General features: G+C 39.8%; 1 long non-coding RNA gene across 1 annotated transcript; it reads right to left on the reverse strand.

Moving 5' to 3' along the window:
* Positions 1 to 2,174: 2,174 nt before the first annotated feature.
* LOC114480747 (uncharacterized) lies at positions 2,175 to 2,858 on the reverse strand. The gene is made up of 2 exons (XR_003676164.1): positions 2,405 to 2,858; positions 2,175 to 2,310 (listed from the first exon to the last, which is right to left on the reverse strand). It is a non-coding gene; the product is annotated as an uncharacterized LOC114480747 (long non-coding RNA).
* Positions 2,859 to 12,003: the final 9,145 nt, after the last annotated feature.

Here is a 12,003-nt window from a genome sequence, read left to right on the forward strand (position 1 = left end):
CCACAACAAAGTACTGAGCAAAGGCTGTGAATACTGATGTACATGTTATATTTTCATTCTTTATTTCTAATAAATTTGCAAACATTTAAAAAAAACATTTTTCATGTTGTCAGTATGGGGTATTATGTGTGGAATTTTGAGGAAAAAAATGAATTGAATCCCTTTTGGAATAAGGCTGTAATATGATGAAATGTGGGAAAAGCGAAGAGCTGTGAATACTTTTCGTATGCACTGTATTTGTTCAAAGCTACACAAACCCTCTTTTTGGTGTATGTCTATTTTGGAGTTGTCGCCCTCCTTGGAGAAAAATGCACCAGCTGCCACTGCTCAAAAGCCTTTGTTTTCTGAGGAAGTAATGGTTTAAAAATTGTTTTCATAAAATTTGCTAGTAGAAGTTAACATTCTTGTTGAGCTTTGATTCACATACATACTAAATGTAAAGACACTTTATTTGTGAATAAATCTAAATAAAACAACTATGACAACCATAGCTGGGGGGTTGGGTTAATGGAAATTGGACTATTCGAAATGGCAGCCTTTGTTTCTGCCCCCTCGGCCTGCTGCTCTGAGGTGACGAAAACTTCAGAATTATTTCTCCGTTGTTTACTTCAGAGAGTAACAACATTAAAACGGCCATAACTTCTTCAAATATAATTTGATTTCTATGTGTGTGACACCATTGGAATGCTTAAAATCTACATCTTCATAATCTGTAAATAGCTACTACACCATGATGCTGCTTATTGTTAGTATCAATCAAATAAATTAGGTTGAAATGAAAACTCGTGACCGCAATATTCAGACAGGAAACGTTTCTAACTGAAACAACCCTGCCAAGAGAACATATTTAATTTGACTCTTTCAACAGCCCACTCAGTTATAGGCCATTACAATATTATTTAATGTACACATTAGTGGGGTTAAGTTAAATATTTATTTTTATTTTGTATATTCTTTAAAATTGTGCATTGTTGGAATGTCAGTGTTAAAGAGTTTAATTAATTTTAATTGATTCATTCTTAAAAACATTATTATTTATAAGTTCAATTATTTAATTTTAGTGAGGTTAGTACACAGTCGCATCAAAAAATCCCAATGGTATCCCAATCCCAATTTATTTCGGTATTTCGGTTCTCGGCCTTGGTTTTCTCATGTTCTTTTTCAACCAAGAATTTTCTTTTGCGCTGAGGTGACAAAAACTTCAGAAACTTTTAAGACCCTTTTCTCCCTTGTTTGCTTTAGAGAGTAACAACATTCAAACGGCCATAACTTCACCAAATATACTGTCGTTAAATATCTGTGTGTGACGCTACTGGAAAGCTTGGAATCCACACTTTCACAACCTTGTGTATCTACTACACATTGTTGCTTTTCATTGTCTGTTTCAATCAGAGAAATTAAGTTGAACTTAAAACTAGTGACTGGAATATAAGACCACCGAAACAACCCGGCCAAAATAGGAAAATGTGATGACGAGAGCAAACACCGTGGTCATTATGAGCTTGTCTGGATACGAGCATGGGGTGAAATGTAATGTACACACATGAATGGGGTAAAGTTAAAACCCTTTAACTGCTTGCTCGAACAAATGGTTAAGCACATTTTAGGTATCTATATTTTAATTGGGAGAGTGCCTATATTAACTCCACATTACTTAGCCATCTCTATCACTTGGTTGAGGTATGTAATACTAAAAAAAGCCACTAGAATGCACTGTTTCTGTAAAAGGTAAGTCCTTCTTCCATCCACCAACCAGGAAATCAGAAACAAGAAAATCATTCTGGACATTTTGATGGATTTTGATTAAACTTTGAAAAGTAGGAATACTTTATTGACATATAAGAGTGTTTAAGGCCATGTCAAATGAAATTATGATTGATGAACATGCAAAAAATCTCAAATGAAATGTCAAAAATGGTAATTTGAGGGATTTTAGTTTGATGGAAATAAAATTAGCTTTTTCGTTCATTTATTGCTGTTGATTTGACACAATAAGTGCTAATACAACAAAAAATATATAAATGAATCTTTTGTATGTATTATTACAACCATTTGAAGAAGGTAATTAGAATTTCACGTTTTGACCAGAAAGTTCCAGTATAATGTTTGATGAACATATACAGTAGCTACTTGGATTATATTATAATTTTTAGGACAAAAACCACACGGTGATAGTGCATTTGAAATTTTTTTATTTCCCCACTGCTAAGTTCCAACCTTGAACTCGCAGCTGAATATTGGTACAATACATTCCAAGCTATTGGTTATTTTCTCTTAAGAGTTGACCTTGTGATCTCTGTTACCAAAGACCTGCAAAGAAGAAGTAAAGAAAAAAAAGACCAAATATTAAGAATTCAGACAAAACTAAAATCATTGATGAACAAATTGTGTTTTGTTTCTTTACCTTCAAACATCACCAAAAAGCTTTTTGAAAGCATTGACAATATGGTGGATAAATTCTTGACTGGCTTCGTCGTTTACAGCCTCACCCTGATCCCCAAAAAGCTTCTTGAAAGCATTGACAATGTGGTGGATAAATTCTTGACTGGCTTCGTCGTTTACAGCCTCACCCTGATCCCCAAAAAGCTTCTTGAAAGCATTGACAATGTGGTGGATAAATTCTTGACTGGCTTCGTCGTTTACAGCCTCACCCTGATCCCCAAAAAGGTGTGATAAAGCATTAATTGCACCAAGTGCTAAACCAAGGAACTTCTGGGTAGCTTCATCTTTTTCAGCCTCACCCTGATCCCCAAAAAGCTTCTTGAAAGCATTGACAATGTGGTGGATAAATTCTTGACTGGCTTCATCTTTTTCAGCCTCACCCTGATCCCCAAAAAGCTTCTTGAAAGCATTGACAATATGGTGGATAAATTCTTGACTGGCTTCGTCGTTTACAGCTTTACCCTGATCCCCAAAAAGCTTCTTGAAAGCATTGACGATGTGGTGGATAAATTCTTGACTGGCTTCATCGTTTATAGCCTCACCCTGATCCCCAAAAAGCTTCTTGAAAGCATTGACAATGTGGTGGATAAATTTTTGACTGGCTTCGTCGTTTACAGCCTCACCCTGATCCCCAAAAAGCTTCTTGAAAGCATTGACAATATGGTGGATAAATTCTTGACTGGCTTCGTCGTTTACAGCCTCACCCTGATCCCCAAAAAGGTGTGATAAAGCATTAATTGCACCAAGTGCTAAACCAAGGAACTTCTGGGTGGCTTCATCTTTTTCAGCCTCACCCTGATCCCCAAAAAGCTTCTTGAAAGCATTGACAATATGGTGGATAAATTCTTGACTGGCTACGTCATTTACAGCCTCACCCTGATCCCCAAAAAGCTTCTTGAAAGCATTGACAATGTGGTGGATAAATTCTTGACTGGCTTCGTCGTTTACAGCCTCACCCTGATCCCCAAAAAGCTTCTTGAAAGCATTGACGATATGGTGGATAAATTCTTGACTGGCTACGTCGTTTACAGCCTCACCCTGATCCCCAAAAAGCTTCTTGAAAGCATTGACAATGTGGTGGATAAATTCTTGACTGGCTTCATCTTTTTCAGCCTCACCCTGATCCCCAAAAAGCTTCTTGAAAGCATTGACAATGTGGTGGATAAATTCTTGACTGGCTTCGTCGTTTACAGCCTTACCCTGATCCCCAAAAAGCTTCTTGAAAGCATTGACAATGTGGTGAATAAATTCTTGACTGGCTTCGTCGTTTACAGCCTCACCCTGATCCCCAAAAAGCTTCTTGAAAGCATTGACAATATGGTGGATAAATTCTTGACTGGCTTCATCTTTTTCAGCCTCACCCTGATCCCCAAAAAGCTTCTTGAAAGCATTGACAATATGGTGGATAAATTCTTGACTAGCTTCGTCGTTTACAGCCTCACCCTGATCCCCAAAAAGCTTCTTGAAAGCATTGACAATGTGGTGGATAAATTCTTGACTGGCTTCGTCGTTTACAGCCTCACCCTGATCCCCAAAAAGCTTCTTGAAAGCATTGACGATATGGTGGATAAATTCTTGACTGGCTACGTCGTTTACAGCCTCACCCTGATCCCCAAAAAGCTTCTTGAAAGCATTGACGATATGGTGGATAAATTCTTGACTGGCTACATCTTTTTCAGCCTCACCCTGATCCCCAAAAAGCTTCTTGAAAGCATTGACAATGTGGTGGATAAATTCTTGACTGGCTTCGTCGTTTACAGCCTTACCCTGATCCCCAAAAAGCTTCTTGAAAGCATTGACAATATGGTGGATAAATTCTTGACTGGCTTCGTCGTTTACAGCCTCACCCTGATCCCCAAAAAGCTTCTTGAAAGCATTGACAATATGGTGGATAAATTCTTGACTGGCTTCGTCATTTACAGCCTCACCCTGATCCCCAAAAAGCTTCTTGAAAGCATTGACAATGTGGTGGATAAATTCTTGACTGGCTTCGTCGTTTACAGCCTCACCCTGATCCCCAAAAAGCTTCTTGAAAGCATTGACGATATGGTGGATAAATTCTTGACTGGCTTCGTCGTTTACAGCCTCACCCTGATCCCCAAAAAGCTTCTTGAAAGCATTGACGATATGGTGGATAAATTCTTGACTGGCTTCGTCGTTTACAGCCTTACCCTGATCCCCAAAAAGCTTCTTGAAAGCATTGACAATATGGTGGATAAATTCTTGACTGGCTTCATCTTTTTCAGCCTCACCCTGATCCCCAAAAAGGTGTGATAAAGCATTAATTGCACCAAGTGCTAAACCAAGGAACTTCTGGGTGGCTTCATCTTTTTCAGCCTCACCCTGATCCCCAAAAAGCTTCTTGAAAGCATTGACAATGTGGTGGATAAATTCTTGACTGGCTTCGTCGTTTACAGCCTCACCCTGATCCCCAAAAAGCTTCTTGAAAGCATTGACGATATGGTGGATAAATTCTTGACTGGCTACGTCGTTTACAGCCTCACCCTGATCCCCAAAAAGCTTCTTGAAAGCATTGACAATGTGGTGGATAAATTCTTGACTGGCTTCGTCGTTTACAGCCTTACCCTGATCCCCAAAAAGCTTCTTGAAAGCATTGACAATGTGGTGGATAAATTCTTGACTGGCTTCATCTTTTTCAGCCTCACCCTGATCCCCAAAAAGGTGTGATAAAGCATTAATTGCACCAAGTGCTAAACCAAGGAACTTCTGGGTGGCTTCATCTTTTTCAGCCTCACCCTGATCCCCAAAAAGCTTCTTGAAAGCATTGACGATATGGTGGATAAATTCTTGACTGGCTACGTCGTTTACAGCCTCACCCTGATCCCCAAAAAGCTTCTTGAAAGCATTGACAATGTGGTGGATAAATTCTTGACTGGCTTCGTCGTTTACAGCCTTACCCTGATCCCCAAAAAGCTTCTTGAAAGCATTGACAATATGGTGGATAAATTCTTGACTGGCTTCGTCGTTTACAGCCTCACCCTGATCCCCAAAAAGCTTCTTGAAAGCATTGACAATGTGGTGGATAAATTCTTGACTGGCTTCGTCATTTACAGCCTCACCCTGATCCCCAAAAAGCTTCTTGAAAGCATTGACAATGTGGTGGATAAATTCTTGACTGGCTTCGTCGTTTACAGCCTCACCCTGATCCCCAAAAAGCTTCTTGAAAGCATTGACGATATGGTGGATAAATTCTTGACTGGCTACGTCGTTTACAGCCTCACCCTGATCCCCAAAAAGCTTCTTGAAAGCATTGACGATATGGTGGATAAATTCTTGACTGGCTTCGTCGTTTACAGCCTCACCCTGATCCCCAAAAAGCTTCTTGAAAGCATTGACAATATGGTGGATAAATTCTTGACTGGCTTCGTCGTTTACAGCCTCACCCTGATCCCCAAAAAGCTTCTTGAAAGCATTGACAATGTGGTGGATAAATTCTTGACTGGCTTCGTCGTTTACAGCCTCACCCTGATCCCCAAAAAGCTTCTTGAAAGCATTGACAATGTGGTGGATAAATTCTTGACTGGCTTCGTCGTTTACAGCCTCACCCTGATCCCCAAAAAGCTTCTTGAAAGCATTGACGATATGGTGGATAAATTCTTGACTGGCTACGTCGTTTACAGCCTCACCCTGATCCCCAAAAAGCTTCTTGAAAGCATTGACGATATGGTGGATAAATTCTTGACTGGCTTCGTCGTTTACAGCCTTACCCTGATCCCCAAAAAGCTTCTTGAAAGCATTGACAATATGGTGGATAAATTCTTGACTGGCTTCGTCGTTTACAGCCTCACCCTGATCCCCAAAAAGCTTCTTGAAAGCATTGACAATGTGGTGGATAAATTCTTGACTGGCTTCGTCGTTTACAGCCTCACCCTGATCCCCAAAAAGGTGTGATAAAGCATTAATTGCACCAAGTGCTAAACCAAGGAACTTCTGGGTGGCTTCATCTTTTTCAGCCTCACCCTGATCCCCAAAAAGCTTCTTGAAAGCATTGACAATGTGGTGGATAAATTCTTGACTGGCTTCGTCGTTTACAGCCTTACCCTGATCCCCAAAAAGCTTCTTGAAAGCATTGACAATGTGGTGGATAAATTCTTGACTGGCTTCATCTTTTTCAGCCTCACCCTGATCCCCAAAAAGCTTCTTGAAAGCATTGACGATATGGTGGATAAATTCTTGACTGGCTACGTCGTTTACAGCCTCACCCTGATCCCCAAAAAGCTTCTTGAAAGCATTGACGATATGGTGGATAAATTCTTGACTGGCTACGTCGTTTACAGCCTCACCCTGATCCCCAAAAAGCTTCTTGAAAGCATTGACAATGTGGTGGATAAATTCTTGACTGGCTTCATCTTTTTCAGCCTCACCCTGATCCCCAAAAAGGTGTGATAAAGCATTAATTGCACCAAGTGCTAAACCAAGGAACTTCTGGGTGGCTTCATCTTTTTCAGCCTCACCCTGATCCCCAAAAAGCTTCTTGAAAGCATTGACGATATGGTGGATAAATTCTTGACTGGCTACGTCGTTTACAGCCTCACCCTGATCCCCAAAAAGCTTCTTGAAAGCATTGACAATGTGGTGGATAAATTCTTGACTGGCTTCGTCGTTTACAGCCTTACCCTGATCCCCAAAAAGCTTCTTGAAAGCATTGACAATATGGTGGATAAATTCTTGACTGGCTTCGTCGTTTACAGCCTCACCCTGATCCCCAAAAAGCTTCTTGAAAGCATTGACAATGTGGTGGATAAATTCTTGACTGGCTTCGTCATTTACAGCCTCACCCTGATCCCCAAAAAGCTTCTTGAAAGCATTGACAATGTGGTGGATAAATTCTTGACTGGCTTCGTCGTTTACAGCCTCACCCTGATCCCCAAAAAGCTTCTTGAAAGCATTGACGATATGGTGGATAAATTCTTGACTGGCTACGTCGTTTACAGCCTCACCCTGATCCCCAAAAAGCTTCTTGAAAGCATTGACGATATGGTGGATAAATTCTTGACTGGCTTCGTCGTTTACAGCCTTACCCTGATCCCCAAAAAGCTTCTTGAAAGCATTGACAATATGGTGGATAAATTCTTGACTGGCTTCGTCGTTTACAGCCTCACCCTGATCCCCAAAAAGCTTCTTGAAAGCATTGACAATGTGGTGGATAAATTCTTGACTGGCTTCGTCGTTTACAGCCTCACCCTGATCCCCAAAAAGCTTCTTGAAAGCATTGACAATGTGGTGGATAAATTCTTGACTGGCTTCGTCGTTTACAGCCTCACCCTGATCCCCAAAAAGCTTCTTGAAAGCATTGACGATATGGTGGATAAATTCTTGACTGGCTACGTCGTTTACAGCCTCACCCTGATCCCCAAAAAGCTTCTTGAAAGCATTGACGATATGGTGGATAAATTCTTGACTGGCTTCGTCGTTTACAGCCTTACCCTGATCCCCAAAAAGCTTCTTGAAAGCATTGACAATATGGTGGATAAATTCTTGACTGGCTTCGTCGTTTACAGCCTCACCCTGATCCCCAAAAAGCTTCTTGAAAGCATTGACAATGTGGTGGATAAATTCTTGACTGGCTTCGTCGTTTACAGCCTCACCCTGATCCCCAAAAAGGTGTGATAAAGCATTAATTGCACCAAGTGCTAAACCAAGGAACTCTGGGTGGCTTCATCTTTTTCAGCCTCACCCTGATCCCCAAAAAGCTTCTTGAAAGCATTGACAATGTGGTGGATAAATTCTTGACTGGCTTCGTCGTTTACAGCCTTACCCTGATCCCCAAAAAGCTTCTTGAAAGCATTGACAATGTGGTGGATAAATTCTTGACTGGCTTCATCTTTTTCAGCCTCACCCTGATCCCCAAAAAGGTGTGATAAAGCATTAATTGCACCAAGTGCTAAACCAAGGAACTTCTGGGTGGCTTCATCTTTTTCAGCCTCACCCTGATCCCCAAAAAGCTTCTTGAAAGCATTGACGATATGGTGGATAAATTCTTGACTGGCTACGTCGTTTACAGCCTCACCCTGATCCCCAAAAAGCTTCTTGAAGCATTGACGATATGGTGGATAAATTCTTGACTGGCTACGTCGTTTACAGCCTCACCCTGATCCCCAAAAAGCTTCTTGAAAGCATTGACGATATGGTGGATAAATTCTTGACTGGCTACATCTTTTTCAGCCTCACCCTGATCCCCAAAAAGCTTCTTGAAAGCATTGACAATGTGGTGGATAAATTCTTGACTGGCTTCGTCGTTTACAGCCTCACCCTGATCCCCAAAAAGGTGTGATAAAGCATTAATTGCACCAAGTGCTAAACCAAGGAACTTCTGGGTGGCTTCATCTTTTTCAGCCTCACCCTGATCCCCAAAAAGCTTCTTGAAAGCATTGACGATATGGTGGATAAATTCTTGTGAAGTCTCATCTTTTGAGCATACAGAAGTGAAAAAATGAAAGATAGATAAATAAGCCTTCACTTCTACTTCTTCAATAGCGCTTTTGATTGATTTTATTTCTGCTTACCTTTGTTTTTAGAAGCACTGTTTTGTGTTGGAGCTGCACTGGTGAGAGTTACAAGTGCAACAATCAGGAACACAACAGGGATCTTCATTGTCTAAAAGGGAAAAAATTGTCATAACAGATAAATATCAACTGTAATTATAACAACAGTCCATTTTTACCTCAGTCTTGCGTCGTCAGGCAGGATAAGGTAAAGTCTTCAGCTTGACTGATTTTCTATCTTGATTTTTTGCTGTATTTATACCTTAATGTTTTGCTTGTGGACAGGGCGTGTACATATTTTGTTGATATTCCTAATATATCAAATATTCACACTTTGTGAATATGTGTTTACCTGCTTTGAGCTAAACTAAATAAGATACACACCTTCGCACCTTGGGGTGAATATGAAACAGATGAGCACATGTCAGCATTTCAAACAATGAAGAGCCACTAAAGCTAGCTTGTTATGACAATTCTAAAATTAAATTGCAAACGTAAGACACGGTTTTACCCTTTATTGTGTTGTGCTCAGCTTACCACCTTTCTCCAGCCACTTCCACCTGCTTGTTTGGGGGAATCCAAAGGTTTGGAGTATTAGAGCACCAGAGAAGCACCAAGATGGCATTCTTCACCACTTGCCCGAACCACCACAAATGTATCTGTATCTGTGGACTAACAGCAGCCTATCTCTAACTAAAGCTGAACCGGTCCACCTTGCAGATCAGACTTATTTCAGGAGCTTGTATTCCTCATCCTGTTTTTTCAATCATTACCCATTCTTTGGGAGCAATGGTGAGGATTGAAACATAGATCAAGCAGAGAACGCTCTTCACCACAATAGATCAGTCAAGCATCTGGTTAAGCATCGATATCCTGCTTCATCCTACCGTCACTCGGGGAAAAGATCCTATGTTACTTTGAGTCCACCATTTGAAACAAGAACTCTCTCCTGACCTAATGATTTGTAAAACACAAAATGGTTTATCTCCTTAAAGTAGGGGGTGATAAAGGGGCTCAGTACTTCAGAAAGTCAATTACAATTATGTTTTTAATTTCTCCATTTCAATTACAATTAATCACAATTCCTGAACCTGAAATAAATAGGCTAATAAAAGTTTACCTTCTTCTTGTGTTAGCTTTCTGTTAGCATCTCTGATAACAGGTCCTAAATCAGCTGTAAAATACACTAAAAACTTTCTAATCAATGAAAATATTGGTATTAATATTTTTGGTGTGGATGTTCAAGCCTTTTTTGTGTCAGTAGACCCCTCAGTTTCATTTTTTTTGAAATAGTTACATTTTGGAAAGCATGATATGAAATATATTTCAATAATTGTAGATTATATATGTGTAGAACTGTGCATAGAACTGTAACATGGTTCCCCAGTTTTGCGTTAAATTAAAATTGACATTTTTTATAGAATTTTCATGTCAATGAATTATGACATCAACTTATTGCTAAAATTAAAATTATAATTACACCATAATTGTAATTAATTATCAAATATACAATTACAATTATAATTGACCCTGACCCCGGGGTTTAGTGGTCCTGTAGCGGACCCTGTGCTCACTACCTGGCACAGTGGGACTTGATAAGCATTTGCCATAGAACACCAGAATTGGCTGCTGCGCTACTGGTGCCCTGTGCTTTTCACAGAGAAGAGCAGGTTTCATTTTTGAATATGTGATGGACTTTAAAAGGTCTCGTGTGATGCCCATGGTATCAGTTTTCCAGCCTGCTGATTAGGTAATATCACACACCTGGGCCCAGTGTGCTGAGGTTACTTAAGCTCCCAGACTCCTCCACTCACTCTCTCCTTTGGCCTCCACACAGGTATGCACCACAACTTGGTCTGATTTGGATATGTTGGGTTATATTAGGTTTTAGCTTTGTTTACACCTTACAACACACATTATTTTCACTCATGCACATTTTAGGCTACTGTAAATACAGTATCTAATTTGGTTTATTTGGCCTAATTTGATTTACTTTGATGGAATTGAAGTTAATTTGGTCTAATTTGGCTCATTTTAATTATTTAACTTGAATTTTTAATTTAGCTTGAAGGCACACTGCAGAGTTTTTGACCCAAAGAGTTGACCTATATTATTTCAAATGATTCCTCAGGCCAATATACAGAGCTTGGCAGTATCAATGCTCTGAGCGGGGCTCCCCTCTTTAAATACCCACCATGTACGCGAGCCCAGCCCCGCTTCGTACCCCAGCCCGACCGATCCTTATCCCCAAGTTACAGGTCAACTAATGTCAGCATACACAATCAAAAGACAAGGGAGGCTGGCCCGACTGACTGACTGTTGATTTTTGCAACAGTGCTGCGGTGCTTGTGGCCACTAAGTTACTAGTGCCCCTAGTGGCCAAAAGTTACACAGTGTGCCTTTAAATAAACAAAGATTTCTTGAAATGTTTGCCATGGTCTTGTCTCCCTTTCTTGTTGTTGTGACCTTTCAAGTCGTGTCATGACACTGGAGATGACGTCAACAATATAATGCTGCCTGCAATATCATTTATCGTAATTTGTTTGGTGGTAGCTCATTGGTCTGAAAATGGCAGTTCCATAGCAGGATGCACAGATCTCTACAGACTAGATGGCCTTGGCCTTTAGCAGCTGACTTATATTCAGTATTGGGATGAAATTATGAAGGTGGATATGTTGCAAAATAGGAGAGCTTGTAGAATGTGATGTGAGAACCATTAGAATGGTGATGTGAGTTTGTGTGTAAACGTGAAATTAATTTCATGTCACAAATGATGGGAAAAATGTGAACCTGTAGTGAAAACGTAGTTACAAATGTGTAAACTGATATCTACACAAACAAAATGACAGCTGTAAACTTGTAATTCAACATTTACTCACATGTTTTTAATTACTTGTGACACATGCAAAAAAAAAAAAAAAAATACATTATATAAAAATTATCTTAAAGACAAAACATTGAAAACAGAACTACATCCTATGGAAATTACAACAAATACGACATACCAAATCACTGAAGATTATCTATTCTTTCCTTATTGGGTCACATTTAAATT

The sequence above is a fragment of the Gouania willdenowi genome, chromosome 18 (genome assembly GCF_900634775.1).
Source record: "Gouania willdenowi chromosome 18, fGouWil2.1, whole genome shotgun sequence".
NCBI classification, from domain to species: domain Eukaryota; kingdom Metazoa; phylum Chordata; class Actinopteri; order Blenniiformes; family Gobiesocidae; genus Gouania; species Gouania willdenowi.